This window comes from Ixodes scapularis, unplaced genomic scaffold, assembly GCF_016920785.2.
Source record: "Ixodes scapularis isolate PalLabHiFi unplaced genomic scaffold, ASM1692078v2 PGA_scaffold2__306_contigs__length_199485367, whole genome shotgun sequence".
NCBI lineage: Eukaryota > Metazoa > Arthropoda > Arachnida > Ixodida > Ixodidae > Ixodes > Ixodes scapularis.
The window spans coordinates 185,996,761-186,018,655 of NW_024609857.1; positions in this window are offsets into that span (position 1 = coordinate 185,996,761).

Consider the following 21,895-nt stretch of genomic DNA (forward strand, 5'->3'; position numbering starts at 1 on the left):
TGAATTATCATATAAGTGACCATTTGCCAACTTTCTTTTGCATAGCAGGCAAGCGATGCCATAAAAATAAAAAAAGTCCATCAGTCGTTTTCAAGATATCACGCCTGATAACCTTGAAACGTTTCGTGAATGTATTATAAACGAAAATTGGTCTGACGTTGTTAATGAAACAAACCCTGATTTAGCATACAATCTTTTTCTGGACAGGTTCAAAAAACTGTATGCAAGCACTTTTCCGTATAAGACATTTAAAACATCCAAAAGAATTCGTAAGCCCTGGATTACCCCAGAGCTCTTATCAAAAATTATTATAAAAAATCGATTGTTCGAAAAATTTAATAAAACAAGAGATCAGACGGATCTAAACAATTTCAAATTATACAGAAATAGGCTAACAAAGGAACTTCAAAAGGCGAAGGCGAATTACTATCATAGGAACTTGGACTCGTCGAGTGGACGTGTTGATGTTCTATGGAAAAGGATTAATTCAATCCTACAATGTGACAGGTCTCATGTTGATGTTGAAAATCTCTGTGTGAATGGTACAGAACTTACAGGTATTGCTTTAGTTAATGCGATTAATGATTATTTTGTAAACTTAGCTACAAACGCATATAGTGATGAAGCCTGTTCATACATTGAAAAAAGGAATGAGAGTTCTGTTTTTCTAGATCCCGTTATTAATACCGAGGTGTTTTCAGTGTTTATGAATTTAAAGAACACTACGAGTAGAGATGTTGATGATATCCAGGTTAAGCCAGTAAAATATGTTCTAGACATTATAACGCCCTATGTAACACATATTTTCAACTTGTGCATATCGACAGGAATATTTCCTGTCCGTATGCAACTAGCCAAGGTTTCCGTTCTGCACAAGAAGGGAGATAGAAATGATATTAATAACTATAGGCCTGTGTCAATACTGCCAGTCTTTTCAAAGGGACTTGAAAAAGTTATTCATATCCGCTTGTCGAATTTTTTTGATAAACACAAGCTAATTACAAGATCTCAGTTTGGATTCAGAAAGCATAAATCAACTGAACTTGCCTTACTTCAACAGAAAGAATTTATTTTGGGAAATCTAGAGAAACGAAAACTAGTACTTGGTATTTACGTTGACTTTACAAAGGCTTTTGATTTTCTAAACCATGAACTATTATTGAAAAAGCTGGAATATTATGGAATTCGCGGACAAGCTTTAACTCTTCTTCAATCCTATCTTGGAAACCGCGAACAATACGTTTGTTGTAATACTTTCGTTTCCACAGTTAAATCGGTAATATCGGGCGTACCTCAAGGCAGTATTTTGGGACCTTTTCTTTTTAACGCTTATGTCAATGATATTGTGAACATTGACCAGACAACTAAATTTGTTATATATGCTGACGATGCGACGCTTCTTTTTACTGCTGATAAGGCAGACCAACTTATATCTATGGCCAACACAGTACTAGATAAATTAGGACAATTGACCGATAAAAACGCTTTAAAAATACCAATAAAACAAAAGCTATGATATTTAGGCCGAAAAATAAAGTTATTTCTCCATTAGAACACATTTATATAAACTCAGTAAATATTGAATTGGTTGAGTCATTCAAAACGCTTGGCGTTGTGTTTTCACAAAACATGTCATGGGACCATCATATTGAGTATTTAAAAAATAAATTAGCAAAAGTTGTAGGTCTGGTATATCGGAATCGATATATATTTCCGAGGTCGGTTAAATTATTACTGTATAAGTCTCTATTTTTTGCTCATTTAAGTTACTGCCACCTAGTTTGGGGTACTACCACGGCAACAAATCTTAAGATAATACATTTACTTCAAAAACGAATGTTACGTATAATTGCCAATGTGCCATTCTGCTCGCATACAGAAAACCTGTTCAGAATTTATAATATATTAAGTATCCACAACATGTATAATTATAGGCTTTCTACAAAGTATAAACATGAATTGTGCAGTAACAGTACTTATGTAATTGAACTGTCTGGTTTAAACCAACGCGTCCCCAATTATCAATTTCGAAAACCTGATTACTGGAATGTACCTACTTGCCGATTGAACCTAGGAAAAGAAATGTTGTGCTACAAATTATCTAAACTGCTTAATTGTTTTATTCACAGTGATGTTGACGTAGGCACTATAAGCATGAAAGAATTGCGTGCGTTGATGTACCATTTTGTTGTAGACGACTAATGTTTTTGGTGTGTGTGTTTTTGGCGTGTGTTCTTAACGTGTTTTTTTTTTTTTTTTCCTTGTTTCTCTTTTGCCTTGTCACTGCTGCAGAATGTAGTTCGGGGGCCGAGAGCTCGTCAAGCCGTTTCGTGCGGCTTTTTTTCTCGGCCTCCACCATTGTAAATGGAAAATAAAATATATATTATTATTAGGTCAATCTCTTCCCTTTGGTTTCCGAGGCAGTGTTGGCGAACACTCTCGTCGAAAAGGGACTCTCGTCGATTCTATCTTCTTGTTTTGTGTGATAATAGAGCTCAAATAAACGCCGTATGGATTATCTTCGTAATACGGTATGTACACTTTGTTATTAGTATGCCATTTTTATTCTGACAGACTGCACGTCACTGTCGAGCTATAACAGTTCGTGGGAGCTACGTGCAATGCCGGTTCAACCTTCCTTTGCCGAGTGTCGCGTCAGTATCGTGTTGCAATCGTAAAAGATCGGTCCCGAAGCGCTTACTAACAGCGCGAATACAGCACTTCCATCAAACGCACGCGTCCGCTCCGAGTGTGAACAGGTATTTGCATAGCTCTTGCTGACACACTCGTAGTTCAAACGTATCTTTTTAACGTCGGTTCGCTTTTGCATCTCCGAGGCCATGAAAAACGCCGCGGCCATTTGTCTCTATCTACGTCGCTTTGCAAACGATTGACACGGGCCGCCTTTTACCAACAATGACAGTTGGGTTGACTTTTGGAGTCTTCACCGGAAGACTCGCCGCACTTCCCAACAGGCATATCGGCGTATTGGACTAGTCCCATGCTGTTGCTGTAGCGCTACATATCCAATTGAATCTCGCTCAGCTGCGATGTGTCCATGGCTATCGCGGCGATGAGAGGCACCGATTCAGAAATTACATCGGTGACATCCGCGCCATCAGCGCAGTAAAACCTACCGGCACACCGCCAACTCGCCGCCGCTAACTGCCGCTAACGCTCCCACTCTCCTACTGCCGAGAGAACTTCCGGTTCCGGAAACAGGGTACGTCACGACCGTCAAAATCACGGCGCAGCTTGTTTTGCGGTCAGTTGGAGAGAAAGAAAAAGTCAATACTTCATTAATTTTTTTGTGTAGAAGTTAATAAACCGAGACGAAAACGGATGCCTGTTCGGCATTCAGTGAACATTGACGGTTTAATGTAAAATTTATGTGGCAAAAGCAAAAGGGTCATTTCATGGTCCCTTTAAGTGGTTTGCAGCAGACGCTGGAATGCAAACGGATGTTTAGCACGCAGGCACCTGCTTACAGGTGCAAGGCAGTCTGCGAGGAGCCGATGAAGCAGCGTAGAACTTGGATTGAGGAAGCGGCGTGGGACGAGGACAAAGAAGTGTCAATCCAGGTGACCCGATGAATAGGCACGGGTTAGGAAGTGGTCGCAGGGTCGGCTGCCTGCAGACTGTGAAATCCTCCGGCTTTTTTGGCCTTCGTTTGCGTGAGACCCTGCCAAACGTCCAGTTTTATACTTGAGAGCCGCGAGATGGCCCGTGTGTCTCAACTCTACCGCGTTTCGTCTCAAGCGCTGACGGGTGTCTTTTCAAAGGATTTACATGTTATTTTGCTGTTCGATGCCTGCATTGGGAGCTCGGTGATTATATAGTAAGTGCTGCGTCAAGTTTTATTTCCGTATCGCATTCGTTCGCGCGTTCCGTAATCAAAACCCGTGCGCTCTGTCCCGCCTGAAAGGAACTTCTGGAAATGGTATTGATTCTTAGTTTTGCATGTTGGTTGGAATCGCGAATAAACATTTTCCTCTGATATTTTTCCGTTGTCCTTTTCTACACTATGTCTGCATGCGTGGATGCGTCTTGCTACATCGTGTTTAAGAGGCAACCTTGGCATTCGCGAAATTATTAGAAGTTGATAATTCGAATGGGTAGACGAGCTAAGTTCGTGTCCCTGCTAACACCTGCTTTAGTTTAGTTTCTTGTTTTAACGCTTCGCCTAATAGTCTTTATTCGTTTGTGAAACGTTAAAGAAGTACGCGCGTCAAAATCACACTAGACACTGTTGACAATTGGAGCGGAAGTTCGTCTGCTTCTGGCGCAGGTGTTGCAGTGACGTCAGAACGCCGAGCTCGTAATGGCTCAATTGGAAGGATAGTGGGGATACCCCAAGGAAGTTAGCATTAAGGTCTACTTACTTTCTTTACAATCAGAATCAATCAAACCTAGGCGTTCTCATGTCACTGCAACCCCTACGCGAGAAGCAGACACACGTGCGCATCGCATAAATACACTGAAGATATCCTCGCAGTCTGAGATGTACTCATAGTCGAGTAGATGCGCACTTGGAATATAATAAATTTACACATATGCTGTACTTACGGTGTACTTGCAATGAATAGGAAGTATAAGAGCAGTGTGTTTGTTTTATTTTTATTTCTTGTTTTATTTTTTATTATTTTGGTTTCTTGTTTTATAAAAGTGTGAAACGAGTATGGCATTAGTACATACTCTAAGAACCCTGTCAATACGTATTCATTGCACTGATTCTGTACTATTTTTAGCAAGGGTTTCCATAGATAGGCTTACTCTTAAGTAAAAAAGTTGTCAGAAGAGCAATCTAAAAATTCCTCCGAGGTGGCATTATCAATTCGTTTTCTCCTTCGCGTAATACATGCTCGTCGAATTCGTTGTGAACACATGGGAAGTGCGGGCAAGGCTATGTTTTCTAACGATTTCTTTCATATAGCCCTTCTAGGAGAGGTCGGCCAACAGCAGGGGCCAGGAGGCGGTAGTCTAGCCGGTCGCCTACACATCATGGAGTAATCTCTCTTGCGAAGGCAACAGGGACCTATCGTAGGTAATGCAGGCAAGAGCACCATCATCTCAATACTCTGTTTCCTGGCAGACGCAATGCCAGCCCAGGAATGCTGGGTGCCACCCCCCCCTCTCCGTGCGTCGATCCCGCCCCCCCCCCCCCCCCCCCCCCCGTGCAGTGGAGGCAGAAGTGGCACGACGCGGCTACCATACCGGTGGTGGAGCAGCAGGCCCTTCTGCTGCGGCAGAACACGGATCAGGCAGCTGAGGAGAGGGAGATCCGAGGCCAGGTACATGCAGGCTCACTCTAAACCTTGCGCACACTTACAACTAACAAGGTGCGAACCAAGTTGCCGCTATGAGGTCGCGGAAAGCAGTTCATGTTCACTCAGGCGCAGTATTCAACATACTTGTAGCGTGAGCAAGGTCTTCAGAAACTATGACTGTATCAAAATATGCTGCCACTCAACGTTAATAAAACGAATTTGCTGTGCAAGCTGCCGCAGTTCACGGCTGCACTGGTTCGGGTCAATCGGGGTATCGCCCACACCAACTGGGAGATAGCCCATACCATTGACTGAACGAACCATAAATTGGTCTTTGGACTCCGAAACACCACCGTGTCTCAAGACGAAGTAGCCCTCCTGCTGGCCAGCACAGTAGGAAGGGGAGCGAGCCCAGCCCGGAGCTCCAGCCCAGGCCGCAACCATGGCCGAGCCACTAGCTCCAGCTGAGCCAGCAGCGCCGACTGAGCGCACGAAATGAATCTTTTTTAGCACGCGCAAAGCCGAGATTTGAAGTATCTTATATTTCATTTTTTCTATGGTCACTGGCTGCTTAAGAAATGCAGGACGTGGCAGGTCGCATGCATCTTAGTATCGCCTTATAACCAAAAAGAAAGCAGCAATTGTCAGATTACAACAATAACGAAGAACTGCGAGTTACATGCTCCTTGACTGGAAATGCAATGTCCGGTGAAGCAAGTAAAATCTTGATTAAAAAGCGCGACAAGACGACGGACATACAACGAGGAGACACAGACACAGCAATATTGGTTGGGCAACAGCTATGAAACAGGCACTTACGCCAAACACTAGCCATTTCTCGTGCTTCTGATACAGCCAAATCCAAAGTCGGTGAACGATTAAGAGTGAAGCAGAAGGTAACCTCACCTCTTTCCACTCTAGCAGACTGCGCGCTGCTAAAGTGGGCGTTCTTTCAAAAAAAGAGAAGAAAATAAATGAACATCATGCCAACAGATATTATTTTATTTTTTGTTGAGAACCCAAAAGTCCTTCGGTCTAGTCATGAGTTGTAATAGCATCCTCGTTTATCTTTATGATGACAATGCAATTAATACAAAGGTGCCAGCGAGCTGGACAAGAAAGGCAGCGCTCCACTGGAAATAAAGAGGCCGCTGGTTCGATACATGGACCAGGCGGATAATTTAGGTCGCGCACCAGTCACCTAGCTGTGTAAAGAGATTTGTGTTTGTCCTTTGCCCTTTGTTCGCCTTCTACAGGAATTATTATACTCTTACGTTTATCTTTTCTTAACTACCTCAGTAAGGAACTTGACCATTATGGCTGTGCTTTGTGTGTATATCATTGTCTCATTTAATCTGTCATGATTAATGTAAGTCTTTATGAACATTAATTAATATGTCTGACGAAATACAATCTAGAGACGGTGTACTTTATAATAGTCTCAATATACTCAAGAATGCTTGACGTGACATGTCATACATTTTCCACAATATCCTAGTGTTTATACGGTGCTAGGCCAGTCACAAGCACATTTAGTCTTCCGAGAATGATAGAAGAATATATTGCTCTGCTCAGATTAGAAGAATGTTTCAAGCAACATCTGTGATATATTTTTCAGAATGGCCCAGTGTCTTTGCGGTACAACGCTACTCACAAGTTTGTTTTGTATCTCGATAATTAAATATTTCATTGACCAGATAAGAAGATTGATTAATTCAAAATTTGTATGTGCCTTTCAGAGTGGCACAGGGTTTGAATCATGCTACACTAGTCAGGGTGGTTTCTTTTTTTTTTCGGGAATTAACTATTGTTGTGCTCAAATAAAATTAGAATATTTGACACAGCATCCGCTATATATTGCCACGCGTGTCAGTGAGCGAGCGCGTACGTGACCGATTGGTTACCGTGCTTGGCTGTAGCGCGGAAGATCTGGGTTCAATTCCACGCAGCGGAATGTTATTTTATTTATTCTTTCTACTGGGCGCTCTTGCGAATTCGAGAACTTCCTTGTCTGATCGAATTGCGAATGTTCTACGCACCGAACGTTCTAGGCCGAATGTTCCAGAGACCCACCCGGCTACAAAAGATGCTCCACGTACCAAGCCGGAGTCTGTCCCGACCCAGCGCTCGATCAATGCTGTTACGCCGATTTCGACGGCTGCCACGCTCTATTGTTATCTCCTGTTTCCTTTCTGTTTTGTGCAAAAGTTTGCCCCATTAAACGTTTCAGTTTCCTCAGTTATTCGTCGCTCGTCCCCTCGTCATTCGTGACAATATCCTTCAGTAGTCTCAAATGTTTACATGGGGCTATCTAGTGAATGTTCAATATTTTTAGAGCGCGGCTCTTAGGCCCCATTTCCGGCTTGAGCGGCGTAGGCGTAACCGCCCGGTGCATCATGGGAAACGTTCCATAATGCAACGCGTGGGTTTCACTCGTGATTCCCGCGTTGCATTATGGCACGTTTCCCGCAATGACGTCACACGTGACATCACACGTGACGTCACACGCGACGTCACGAGGGTCCGCGCGCTGCGTTATAGGAAACGCCACATGATGCAACGCGCGGGTTTCACTCGTGACCTGAGCGTTGCATTACGGTACGTTTCCCATAATGACGTCTCACGTTACGTCATGGGTGACGTCATGAGTAACGTTGCATTATGGGAAACGTTTCCTGATGCAACGCGCGGGTCTAACTGATGACTCGCGCGTTGCGTCATGGGACGTTTTCTACAATGACGTCACACGTGACGTCACGAGTGATGTCATGAGGGCCCCGCGCGTTTTTTTATGGGAGACGTCCCATGATGTAAGCCGCGGGTCTCACTCGTGACCCATGGGTTGGATTATGGGACGTCTCCCATAATTACGTGACACGTGGCGTCACAAGAGTCACGAGTGACGTCACGAGGGTCCCGCGCGTTGCATTACGGGACGCTTCCTATAATGACGTCTCACGTGACGTCATGAGTGACCTCACGAGGGTGACAAGCGACGTAGCGAGGGTCCCGCGTGTTGCAATATGGGAAACGTCCCATGATGAAATGCGCGGATCTCACTCGTAACCTGCGCGTTGCATCATAAGACGTTTCCCATAATGACGTCATGCGTGACTGCACGGTCACTCTTGAAGGTCACGACAAAGGTATGCCTCCTCCTCTGTAGCCTCCCCTCCTCTTCCTCAAGAGCTGCGTTCTGATTCCTTAAACTTTGTGCCTACTATCGACGATCTATTTGGGATTCCGCGAGGATTTCCGCACCGCTCACGGAACTCACGAAGGACTCCGAGAAGTTCGAATGAGCCGAGGAGCAGCAGCACGCATTCGACGAGCTGGAGCAGCGATTCCAGACTCCTCTTGTTCTTGGACACTTCGTTCAAGCTGCGGAAACCGAGATTCATACGGACGCAAGTAACGAAGAATTTGGCGCGGTACTTGTTGAAGTGCAAGAAGGCACAGAGCGAGTCATCACCTACGCAAGTCGGACACTGTCCAAAGCGGAGAGAAATTACTCTGCGACTGAGAAAGAATGTCTTGCGGTCGTCTAGGCCATCACAAAATTTAGCCCGTACTTATACGGGATCCCTTTCCGTGTTTTCACGGACACCACTCGCTCTGCTGGCTTGCGAACCTAAAGGACCCTTCACGACGTCTCGCTCGATGGAGCCTCCGACTGCAGGAATTCAACATGACTGTGGTCTACAAGTCAGACCGCAAGCACAGTGACGCCGATTGCGTGTCCGGAGCCCCTGTCGAGACATCTCCCGGTAGCAGCGACCATGATGACAACGAATGCTTCCTAGGCGCGGTGAACACCGACGACATGGCGCGACGTCAAAGAGACGATCCTGAGTTGCGCGCACTAATCGAGCACCTTGAAGGTCGAGGGGGTACAATTCCCCGTATCTTCTTGAGGGCCCTGCCGACCTTCATCGTCCGACAAGGTGTACTTTACAAGGAGAACTTCGGAGACAACAGCTCGCCATGGCTGCTGGTAATCCTTGCGGACCTGAGAGAGGAGATCTTCTAGGCCTGCCACGACGACCCAACGGCTGGGGCACCTTGGCTACAGCAGGACGCTCGCCAGGATTAGAGAACAATACTACTGGCCGAGGCTACCGAAGACCGTTCACCCCTACACTCGATCATGCCACGAGTGTCATCGACGCAAGAAACCACCGACGAAGCCGTCAAGGCTTCTGCATCCAATTGCTCCTCCGTCCACGCCATTCCAGAAGATCGGAATGGATTTACTTGACGCTTTTCCGCCGTCAACATCAGGAAACCGTTGGATAATCGTCGCCACAGATCTTCTCTCGCGACACGCCGAAACGAAAGCCCTTCCATCAGGAACTGCTGTTGAAGTCGCCAAGTTTTCCATCGAGTCTATTGTCCTCCGGCACGGCGCCCCCCAAGTCCTCATTACAGACCGTGGATCATCGTTGATGGCTCAGCTGACACAAGAAAATCTTCGTCTAAGTAGCACCAGCCACCGTCGAACCACTGCGTACCATCCACAGACAGATGGACTAGCGGAACGACTAAACAAAACTATCGCCGACATTATCTTCATGTATGTTGACGTAGAGCACAAGACGTGGTGCTACCCTACGTCACGTTTGCTTACAACACTGCAGTGCAAGAGGCCAGAGGAGTAACACCGTTTCTTCTGGTGCATGGCAGAAAAGTATTGACCGTGTTCGACTCAATGCTAACCCACGAAGCAGCTGACGATGGGATCCCCGACACCCAGGTGATTGCTCAATGAGCCGAAGAAGTCTGCCAGCTCGCCCTACTCCAAATTCAAGATCAACAACGTGCCGACGCTACCCGGTACAACCTCCGCCGGATCGGCGTTCGCTTCAAGCCCGGAGTCCGTGTGTGGGTTTGGACCCCGATACGACGACGCTGTCTAAGGTGAGAAGCTCCTGAAGCGCTACTTCGAACCCTATAAAGTGCTTCGCCGACTCGGGGATCTAAACTACGAGGTGATGGCCGACGGAACACGGACTTCATCACGCCGCCCACCGCGACTTGAAGTCGTACACGTCGTGCGCCTGAAGCCGTACTACGCTCGATAGGCCTGTGAACTTTATAAGTTCCCGAATGACGCTTCAATTTTCCGTTCTTTTTATCAGCTTTGTTTTGTTTTCTGTTGCATCGGGGCGATGAACTTTTTTTTTTTTTAAGGGGGGGGGGGGGGGGTAATGCCGCGCGCGCAGCTGCCAAGTAGGCAGCGCGGCCGTGGCCTAACGGGTATCGTGCTTGCCTCCCACGTGAAGAACAAGGGTTCGATTCCTGGGAGCGGAGTGTCTTTTATTTATTCTTTATACTGTCCTTCTTGAAAGTTCGAGAACTTTCTCGTTTCACCGAATTACGAATGTTCTACGCCCCGAACGTTCTAGGCCGAATGTTACAGAAACCCACGACGGTGCGAAAGGCGCTCGCTCCGCGTGGCGAGCCGGGATCAGTTTCGCCTCAGCGTTCGACTCTGTTGTCACGCCGACTTCGACGCCCGCGCCGCTCTGCTCTCTTCTGTTCCCCCTTTTCTTTTTTCTTTCCTTTTTTTTTTTTTTTTTTGGGGGGGGGGGGGGGGGGGGGAGGGCACAAGTTCGCCCCATCAAATGTTTAGTTTACTTCACTCATCGTCGCCTCGTCGATTGTGATTCGTGACAATATCCCTTGTTCAATCAACAATTAAAAAGACAATCTCAGTAAAACAAAAAAAATGGTTGGCCAAAATTGTTGTTGCCGCTACGCTGATTCACGAAGAAATGTGTAAGCATTTTGCGCAGCCGTTATATACTACAAAGCATTGTAAATACAGGCTCTTAGCACTTTTCTGTGGTGTGAACAACCCCGAAACGCCTCCTCTCCCCGGTGCAAGCAGATCAGGTCACTTAGCATGTGCATAAAGGACGTTCGACAGTGCCATTTTGTTGATGTTCATGACTGTTATGCTTGCGGGGGCGACGACACCGTGCGCTTGCGGCCCGGTGACATGGGAAAAGAACTGCGCGTCAAGGACGGCGTATCAGGTAGTGGTGCAAAACTATCGATAGTACTATCGGTAGTAGACCATCGAAAAACTCTCGATAGTACTATCGATTGTCGACTATCGAAAATGTATGGAAAGTCCTATAGATAGTCAACTATCAGAAAATTATCGTTAATCTACTATCGTAAAACTATCGATAGTCGGCTATCATAGACCTATCGATAGTACTGTAGACAGTTCACTATTGATAGTTTTGCGACACTAGTAGTTTGCGTAGCTCCCTCCTGTTTTTCTCGCTTTATTTTTTTCAAATAGCACACAAACTAGCCCAAACACGTTTCATCCCACCTTTGGTTCAGCTTTCAGTGATGACGAAGACGGGCGTCTGGGAAAAGAGAGGAGGAAGGGAGGCGAGCGGGGGTTCGGCAACTGTGTTCGCTCTAGTAACGCAAAACTATTGATAGTACTACCAAGAGTATTGATAGTCGCCAGATGTCTGACTATCGATAGAGAAAAGAAGCTATCGATAGTACTATCGATAGTCGACTATCGAAGAACTATCGATTGTACTATCAATAGTCGACTATCAAAAAACTATCGATAGTATTATGAATAGTCGACAATCGAAAAGCTATCGATAGTACTATCGATAGTACTATCGAGAGTCTACTATCGGTAGTTCTGCGACACTTTAGATAGTTTTGGAAAAAACTATCGATAGTATAGATAATCAATGTATTGACAGTTCTGCATCACTAGTATCAGGCCGAAGAATGTAACCGCAGCTCGTGCGCGTTCACAGGTCTCTAAAGCCGGCGTGAGAGCCTTCGAGGGCGTTTAAAACGCGCCCGCACCTCGGCCGCATATTTTAAGAGGCTAGGTGATAGGACGCATAGCAACGACGGCCTCACTGGTTTGGCTGGTTATAGACCTTCGCGAAAATAGCTCTCTGGCCACCGCCATTTTTGGGACTCGGGCGATCCTTATCAGCCCGAAAATTCTCCCACCCACCTTAGCTGTGGAAACGCGGTCAGCGCGGCTTCCCACCTGTATTGTGCATTCGCAGTTCGCCGAATTTTCTTAAAAATATTTACTCTACTTGCCTGTTCAGGATGCTTACACTTTTAGTGTTATCTTCCATTGTGAGAGCCAAGGAATACCAGGGCTCGTAGCCTGCTCGGCCGTATCAGGAAACAAGCAAAAAAAGCGAACGTCAAGCATCCCGCAACGCGTGCCGTTTGACGTCCTTCGAGGATTTTTTCTGTTGAGATAGTCTCCAAAATTTATTACCGGCTATGTTCCCGGTCTTCTCTAAAAATAGCTGATGGGGTCCGAGGTATGGGGACGGAGTAGACTCGTTCGTTCATTTGCTTCGGTGTTGTGCAAAAAAGCAGCTTTCTTCAAAATGTACCCAAGAAAAGCCCGATTCTGTCCGATCCCCGTGAAGTGACTTGTCGACACCGTTTGTTAGATATGCTGTGTTAGTTGAGATCTTTCTCAAACGAATCCTTTTCGGTGAAACGCTGCACCATGGGGTACGTGCGTTGTTCGATTGATGATACTTGTTGAATTTCTTGTTTTGAGCGGGTTGTGACCCATGCATTTCTGCTCTTTTATGTGGTCAAATACTTTCGACAGTTAAGACTTCTGTAGATTGACACAGCTTAGTGTACGGCGTTGTAAAAACTCAATCTAAAATTAAACAAACATTCCAATTGCATTTGTTTTGTCGCACACAGACTCACAGAAATAGCCTTCATCTGTTTGTTTTAGTTTCCAAAAAAAAGAGTACAAGACTTTCTTAAATGCCCGAGAAATTTTATTCGCCATAGAACACAAAAGAAACAATAAAACGTGGCATTTTAGACGCCAAAAGTGCCCGGAATTGCGCCTACGCAGGCTGCCACAGCCCAGCGCAGTCGGGAAACCAGGGACGCGCGCTGTAACACGCTTTGTTCGAGACTGCCACTAGAAAGGTCTATAGAGAGCGACGGTGTGATGCTACACTTTGCAACCGAGGAGCCGTGGGGGACAGCGGGGCTATGGCGTACTTGGGCCGCCGGCGGGTCGCCGTGACGCGGTGTGTACGGTTGGGCCAAGGTCGGTTAATATTTTGTAATTAGCCATCCGCAGACTGGCACCTCGAAGCGGCGTGAACGAGGGTGAGGGGGCGAAGTTCGTTAACACGCTGCCTAAGGGTACACCCACCTTCCCCCCCTGCGCGGTGCCGAAGTGGCGAAAGGGGATGTCGACGGCGATCTTCGGTTGCTATACCCCGTTTCACAATAACTGGGCGAAGTGTGGAGGCTGCAGCCACCACGACCCATTGAGGGAGCCGGATCAAGGCATGTGATAACAAACACTCCATGGTTGAGGCACCGGGGCCTCGTTACCGCCCCAGTAATAGAGCCCTCCGCTACAAAAAATAATTCTAGGCTTCTTTAACATTTAACGGTAAATGAACTCGCGCGATTCCATCTATAACGAGAAGATATGAAGAATAAAAAATAAATAATTATAAATTTATGAGTTTCAATTATATTTAAACGAAAACACTGACCCCACATCCGTATCCGCTCGATGTTTTTCGCCTTGTAGCGCCGTGGCTGTTGGAGATCGCCGGCTATCGCAGCCATGTAATCGGCCATTGCCGTTAAGAACATCGCACTGTAACCTGGCATTAACAGGTCACAGATTTGCGGTTAAATTGAGCGTATGGTTGTCTCATGAAGTGTTCCCGAAGTGCTCGCTATTCTAGCGGACGGAGATGTTGCATGTGGTGACCGTTCATCCGAAGCTTGTTGGTTTCAGAGCAGACGACTCCTGGCTAGCAGACGACATGCGATTCTTCCGGACCCCGCGCCTCGCATTCGGCATAGCGACACAAATGCTTCTCGGGACGTCGGGTCACGTCCCTTGTTCCGATGCCCTTATTGCATCGCGGGCTCTAGCCTCCACAGTTCGCCAAGTTATCGTGAAACGGAGTATTTTTGTCACGTCACGGCGTCGCTCCCTATAACCAGACAACCCAGTGCGACCTCCGTTGCTATGCATTCTAGCGTCTAGCCTTCCGAAATATGCACTGGGCCACCATCTGTCGGCGCTTGCAGATGTTGTTTCCCAGGAAGTTTCCGAAGCCAGTGGGGGTTTGGCATCATCCCTTAACGACGCTGCGAACTTTGGATACTGCAAACAGTTCAAGGCCAGCATATGTACAAAGACACTAATGCTAACGCTTAGAAAAATTGTCTCAACAAGTGGTCTAAATTAATTATCGGTCCTTTGCTTTGGCACGCCGGATAACCTGTGGGTTTGGTAAATATAGACCTGCAAACCTGTTCGGTCGTTTTCACATGCATCTGATGCCTTCTACTCGTAAAATGGAACGGCTCTGTCGATATCACCGCGATGCACTCGACACGTATCCGGAGGCAGTAGCACCCATCTCTAAGCGCTGCACGCTGGCTTTGCGACAAACTGTATAAGGTGTACGAGCTGGAAAGACTGTATAGCTTATGGACGGTCATGACTGTGGAGGAGGAAGAAAAGTGTGCCCTTGATGGCTTCCACGACAAGGGCTTCACTCACGGCAAAGGTACTTGAAGCGCCCTTGGTGGTTAGGACCTCAGTTGTGGTGGCTATAGGTTCCCCGTCGCCGGCAGCATCCATGGTGTGCGTCGCAGTGGTGAGGGCGCTGAGGGGCTACACGACAGTGTTCCTGGTGGGTGGAACAACCGTCATAGCAGCGAGCTCCTTGATGCCGGCGGCGTCCTTGATAGATGGGTGTGTGGGGCGCTCCGCGGAGGCACAATGCGGCGTGTTCCAAACGAGGCGGCAAGGCGTTGCCCCAGAACCTTTCCCCTGTCCAATAGGCCGACCGGAAGGCCAGCTGGAGTCTGCCTCTCTTTATCCGAGTTCAACCCTTTCGTGCTCGGCTCAGACTCCAACTCTGACTCACGAGGATTGGAGTCTGACTCCGGTTCTGGCTCAAGCGATGCAAGGCAGATATTGTGCAGCACTGCACGCGAAGTTCTAATGGCGCTGGCTGTTGACGGATGGTAATAAAAAGCCCGGTGCCTTTGCAGAGACCGGAATTGGTTTTTTTGCAGCCCAATGCAGCGCTCCACAACATAACTGACCGAGAAATGCGCCTTACGAAACCAGCCGGAAGCGGCGGAGGTCGCTTGAATCTCAAGGACAGTGGTACTAACGTAAGCCACGGCTTCACGACGCAGCCACTGCCACCTGCAAACGTAGAAAGAAAAAGTATTACATTGTTTTCTCTAATATGAATGGCAAGAAAGCAACAAAAACAACTGTTTGTGACCGTGGGAATCATAATCTAACATTTGACAATATAAATGTTTCTTAACTATTGCGCGCCACAGTCAAAGGTGCTACATTATGATTAATTATCACCAGCTCGCCTGCACGCTCACTGATCTTTCGTGAAACCTTTTTTGTTTTCCTGATACATGTGCTCCTTCGGACTGCATTTCCAAATAGGTGCCAGGGGCGTTCTAACTGGTCAATGCCCCTTCAGACCGAAGGAATCACTTTTTTTTTTGTATTTGTGAGTAGTGTCTGCGTAGGAAGGGGGCCTTACTGCTGAACACGGTAATATTTCTGTTTGTAGTTTTTTATTGCTTGGCTGACGTGTTGTCAGCGCCAGCGTGCTAGGAAAAGCAATTTCTCTAATATATATTTTTAGTGTTAAGAGCGTCTTACCACCTCAAAGACCAGCTGTGTGCCATATTTTTCTTTTTTTTTTAGAGCGTTGCGTTAACCTTTTTGTTTCGTCTCAGGTTTTGGTTTTTAATGTTCTCTTTTTTAAGGAAGTCCGGATTTTGATTTGAGCCACCTAACTGCATCCCAACTCATACCTATACAATTTGTTGGATGTTGTTCCCACCGTAGGCGGCACCGGCACAGTGGTGGAAACCGTCAGCAAGCTGCTCGTTGTGTGCTACTTGTTGGATGTAAAGTACTTGGTAGGCATCGCAAAGACCATAAAATTAGATAAAGCTTTTCGCTCATTTGAAAAAAAAAATTATTTCTGCCGGTCATGCAAGCTCTTTGTCAGCTTGCCGAATGTTCTGTCTGAATAGTTTTTTTCTATCTTCCATTATCACGCACTATTTTCTCAACCCTAATAAATTATATCAAGTGATAAACCAGTTATATTCACGTTTCCTGGTTTTTTAATCATGAACTACGGGAATCCAGTGTTTTGCACTAGGACAAAGCTGTCAAGATGATATTCAATCTTCTCTGAAATGAAGGAGCAACAGATACCCTAATTATTTTGGTTGGTATGAAGAGAATAATAAACGGGAGAGACATCCCACCTTGAACGGGGCAACTTTCTGTGGCTGTGCAGACCGCGCCTGCAATCTCCCATTTTTAGCGCTGATTGAAGCTGCACGCGAGCTTTCCTCCTCTTCTCGGAAATATAACAAAAATATGACTCCGAGTGTATTACAATCTGAAGAAGATATGAAAACATATAAATGTAATTGTTTCAAATAACTTAAAATTAAATTTAAAAACAAATATTGAAGAAATTAAAAAAAAATAGTAAACAACAACTGAATGTTTTATTGAAAAGAAGCACAAAAAGAATTTGAGAAAAAAAAACACGCAAAAATAGGGTTCCTTACAGGGAACTGTGAATGGCTACAAAAAAAGCACCTGAAAAATAGAGTTAATTAGAAAGTGCCATGAAGGAATCGAAGAAGAACCCGAAAATAGGGATTTTTACAGAGAACTGCAAATAGATCCGACGAGAACTGCAAATTGATCCGACGAGAACTCCGAATTACTGATCAGTAGAGCGGACTTTAAAAGGATTCGAACAAAATCAAAAATACGTTTCATTAAAAAGAACCGCAAAGGACTTCCAAAATAACGTCAAATAGGGTTCAGAATAAAAAAAAAACGTTAAAGAGATAAAAAAAAAGTACCCTAAAGTAAGTTTCGGCGCTAAAAACTTGAATGGGATCCATAAAGAACCTTATAATACGGTTTATTAAGTGGAACACTTAGTAGGGTTTTATATTAAACCTTTTTAGGTTTCTACCTTTTTGGCTAAGCGAAAGAACCCCTATTAGGTTCAATTTCGCTATTTTATTTTTAGATCGTACATATTGGCGGTGCTGCGTGTTTGTCCGTAGTTGTATACCTACTGAAGTAGACGAGCTCCTATACCACAACGTTCTAAGAGATCAAGTAGGAAAGGGCGGGACACTATGTCGAAGGCCTTGCTCAGGTCCACATGAAGCACCGCGCGAGAACATCGGACATGTGCCGCTTCACAGATGATTCGTATGGGGAGTATTCACTGGCGGCCATTGCTGTGTGCACGACATCTGAGCGTGTGCTGGCGGAGAGCTTTCGCAGTTCTTTTTCCAACGTGAATTCTGCACTACCAAGATTGTCGATCTTAGACTCCTAATATTTTGAACTCGTTCTTAACATGCGCTCTAAACATCGCCTTCAATTGTACCTTACTGTGAATACCGCCTAGTGTGAACGTTAGCTACCATTGTTCTACCTTTGATGAACTAGGTTTGGCTTTCCCGATTAGCTCTCGTAGGGCGTCCTCCAGTCAATTGGCGAGAATCACTGCCAGCACTTCGTAATCTGTGTTCAAAAAGCTTATGGGCGGAAGCTGTGAACTCGGGTTCCTCATTTTCCGTGTTTCATTGCAGTAAGAACAGGGAGCTTATGTAGCATGTAAGGTAGAAACATGTTGCGTCACAGAATGGCATCAAACACTTTACGTAGAATGTGCGCAAGCTGGGATATGAACGTTGTGTATAGAAAAGCAACAACAATACACCAAGATCATCGATTCACTGGGACTTCCGTGGGGCCAAGTATTTTCTGGCCCAATCTATTTCTGATACTACAATTACATCGTTGATTCTCTTCCACATACCGTAATATCCCGAGTCATCGCCCATCCCCGAGCCATCGCCCACCCCATTTTTTGGGCCAATATCGATTTCCGAAAAAACACCGAGTCATCGCCCACCCCTTCAAATACCCCAGCGCGGACTCTGGGATCCGCGAACACTCATCCTACCCGAATGACGCGGCCGCGGACCTTACAGTTGGAAAACGTCCGTGACAAAGTAAAACGAAGGAGGGAAAGACACTTCTTTTTGTTTACGCATTTCCTCCGTGAGCGACCCCAAAGTGGTCGTGTATCCGTGCGAAAAGAAAACGATGGAGATAACAAAATAAGAGTTTGTTAAGGTAACCGCGGAGTGTTAGGTCAAAGTCTGTCTTTGCCGAAGTAAGGTCACCGCGAACCCGCTCCTTCTTCCCGCCCGTCGCGACCGCTGTTGTGCAATATTTTAGGCAAAGCCAAAGCGTAAATAGAGCTTTGCTGGAACGTCCTACACAGACGTTTGCAGAGCGTCCCAACCGTGCATTGATAGCCCGCCGTGCACGGATGCACGTATGTACCCACCAAACAAGAAAGTTGCGCAAGAGCTTGCAATTGACAAGGCGCCCGACTTGGCCCGACGCCAAAGTATTTGCCAACGCGACGGCCGGCTTTCCCGCTTTCCCGGCATTGCTCTTGGTCGCTTCTTTGGTTCGCTCGCTCCCTCGCTCGTTGTGCCTGGTCGGTTTCTCTGTTTTCTTGTAGACTTTTCTTTCTTTTTTTTACTAACTAGGAGAACATAATGGTGACATTCTTTCACGGAACAAACGTTCGTGCTATATGCAGATCGGGGGTGTTTCTAGCGCGTATGCAAGCAACGGACTTGGCTATAGTAAAATATTCTTTCGTGAGCATTTCTTTTCTATAAAACAATGAAACTAAATCGAGTTTTGAGTTTGATGTATCTCTTGTGCATCAGCGCTAGATACGCAGAGAAAAATAGGCGGTTTTTTCCGTTTTTTTTAAGTGTTTGTGCTCACCCACCGAGACATGGCCCACCCCACTTTTTTAACGAATTTCAGGCGGTTGGGGGGTGGGCGATGACTCGGGATATTACGGTATATCGCGGTACTTTTGGAAGCGGCAGTCCGCGCGTTCGAAGTGGTCGGGGGTGCTCTGTTTCCGTAAAGAAACTTATTATACGCCGTCATGAAGACGTTTTCGATCTCGTCTTGCTCCGTGAAGAGATGTCACCGTCTTTCGAGCAGCACACTATCTTTCTAGATTTTCGTCTTTTTCCAACGTCAGCTCTATGCAACAAATCATTGATCTCCAATACTGCTTCCACACTCGATATCTTTCACACTCGATATCGGGTGCCCTTCAGTTGCATCATGGAGGATTCGGTTTATCTGCTGGCGCAGGTGCTGGTGTTCCCGGAGAATATAGGCGACTTGCGCGATCGTAAGCGCCGCTGTGGTCGGCTTTCCACGACTGGCCGAGTTCTGACTATGACATCAGCAAAGGATTTCTCATGGACAGAAAAAATATTTATGTAAGAGCTTCAATTTGGACGGTTTTGGCAGAGTTAGTTTCAGAGCGCAATGATTTGAAGCTTTCGCCATGCTCATTACAAACATCATTGAATTTCTTGTTCGCAAGGTCATGACGTCGCGAGAGGGAACCATAGGGGGGCGCCCACGAAAACACCTCGCCGCTAATAGTTCAGGTTCCAGCCGCTTCGCAACCAGCCGTCACGCTTCGGCGAGCGCTCATACCACTGCAACGGTGACGCGTGCGTGATCAGAAAAAAAGACCGGGTAACACTTTCTAGGTTCAGATTCCCCGCAGCGAATTCGCTTAACATATAAAGTATGCATAACGCCTATGAGGCCTTGCGTGGCAGTCTCCCTGCCTGTGCGTTCTTGCAGGTCACTGTCCCGCATTCACTTGCGCAGCTCGCCATTACTAGCGTATGATCTTGCACCTAGCAAGCAATCCGATGCCGTTGAAATACAATTAAAATAGCCGCCCAGGACCGTTTTGCGTGGAGTATTCACGTCTTGGCGCAATGTAGAAAAAAGAGTATTTTCGCTGCGCCGCGACTTTGGCAGAGTAGACCGATACCAACATGTACAGTTCGTTTTCGTGAAGTACTTGGCTGCCATAAATTATGCCACTCCTCTCCTTATCTCATTCTGGAAAGAGTTTGATGCCTATTTCTTTTCTCTTCTCAACTGATGTTCCTTCGCTGTTCCCAACTGCTCTAAAAAAAAACAATACAAAAAAAAAACAGCGTTGCGCCACAGAAAGGGTCGGCATGAGCGTCAAAAGAGAGCCTCTTTTTTCTTTTCTTAAAAAAAAACAACAACATTACGTCGATTTTTTTTTTCAATGAGTAGGTTAATAACCCGCTGCTTTCGCGATTGCGCTACAAGACTTACGCAATTTAGCGTTGGATACTTTAAAGGGGTATGGAAAAAAACTCTAGAGCCGATCTCTTTGCTCTAACATAAAGAGGGTTAAAATAAGACTTCACCAATAACAATATTTCGTAGGATAACGCGAGAAAACGAATTTTAAACTGAATAAAACGATAACCAAAAATAACCTCGTGGATGTCTGTGAAGCTTCGTTGGAATGTCGTGACGACAACATGCCCGTAAGAGCAGCGCCACAACGGGAAATACGGTCACTCATAGGCATTACTTAGGCCTGAACGTAGTACCGAGGCGCTTTGGTGAAGAAAGCAACAGCAGAGTTGGCCACCGTTCGTTTTAGTATCGGGTCGTCTTTCCGGCAACGCTTCTTTGGGGTGGTTTGGAGATTGTGCACGTGCGACGTAATATTCACGCTACGAAAAGTCTGTTTAAACGGACCCGCATGCCCACCTTTCTAGATCACGAGATAGCCGCCTTCGTCGACCGCAACTGATAACGAACTCGATCGCTAAGAAGTCAACACAACTACCATAGTTGCTAAAAGGAGACGGCCCGTACGGCTTTGCAAAGCGGTGCGCATGTAAACAAATCCCTGTGGCGCTTTTCCGGGATGCGGGAGAGAGCCAACGTCCAGGAAGATACGTTTGAAGTAAAAGAGTGTCAGCAAGATCCACGTAAATACCTGTTCGCACTGGGAGCAGAAGCGTTCTTGGTAACCGCTTCGGGAACGGTCTTTTACAACCGATTTTATGAACCACTGGGCCTCTAGACAATCGCAACTCCATGCTGACGAGACGCTCGGCAGAGAAGGGTAGGACCGGCATTGAGTCGCTCTCAAAAACTGCTCCAACTCGACATGTGTTGGCGTATCATGTCGAAATAAAATGGACATCTAAAAAAAAGTGTACGCACCCAAGTTGCGAAGGCAATTCATATGGCTTTTATTTGAGCTCAATAACGCACACAAAAAGAGGAGATTGAATCCAGGAGAGTGTCCCTTCTGGACGAGAACGTTCGTCACCGTTGCATCTGAAAACAAGCTAGGTACGACGAGGGGAAAGACTGGCCTCCTTACCCCAAATTAGAGGTCAGGGTTCAAACTATTCATACGAGGAGGGTCCACAGAGGTCGCGTGGGCGTATTTCGTTCATCAAGCCAGCCGATCGTGTGCAGATTGTCTTGCCCCGGATCGTCGAAGTGTTTTGCTAAGCCTAGCGTCTTTGGCGGTCGCTTGGTCGGTGGGTCCTTGTCGTTGTAGCTTTTTCAGGTATCCATGGTCCTAGCGTTTGTCTCCGCC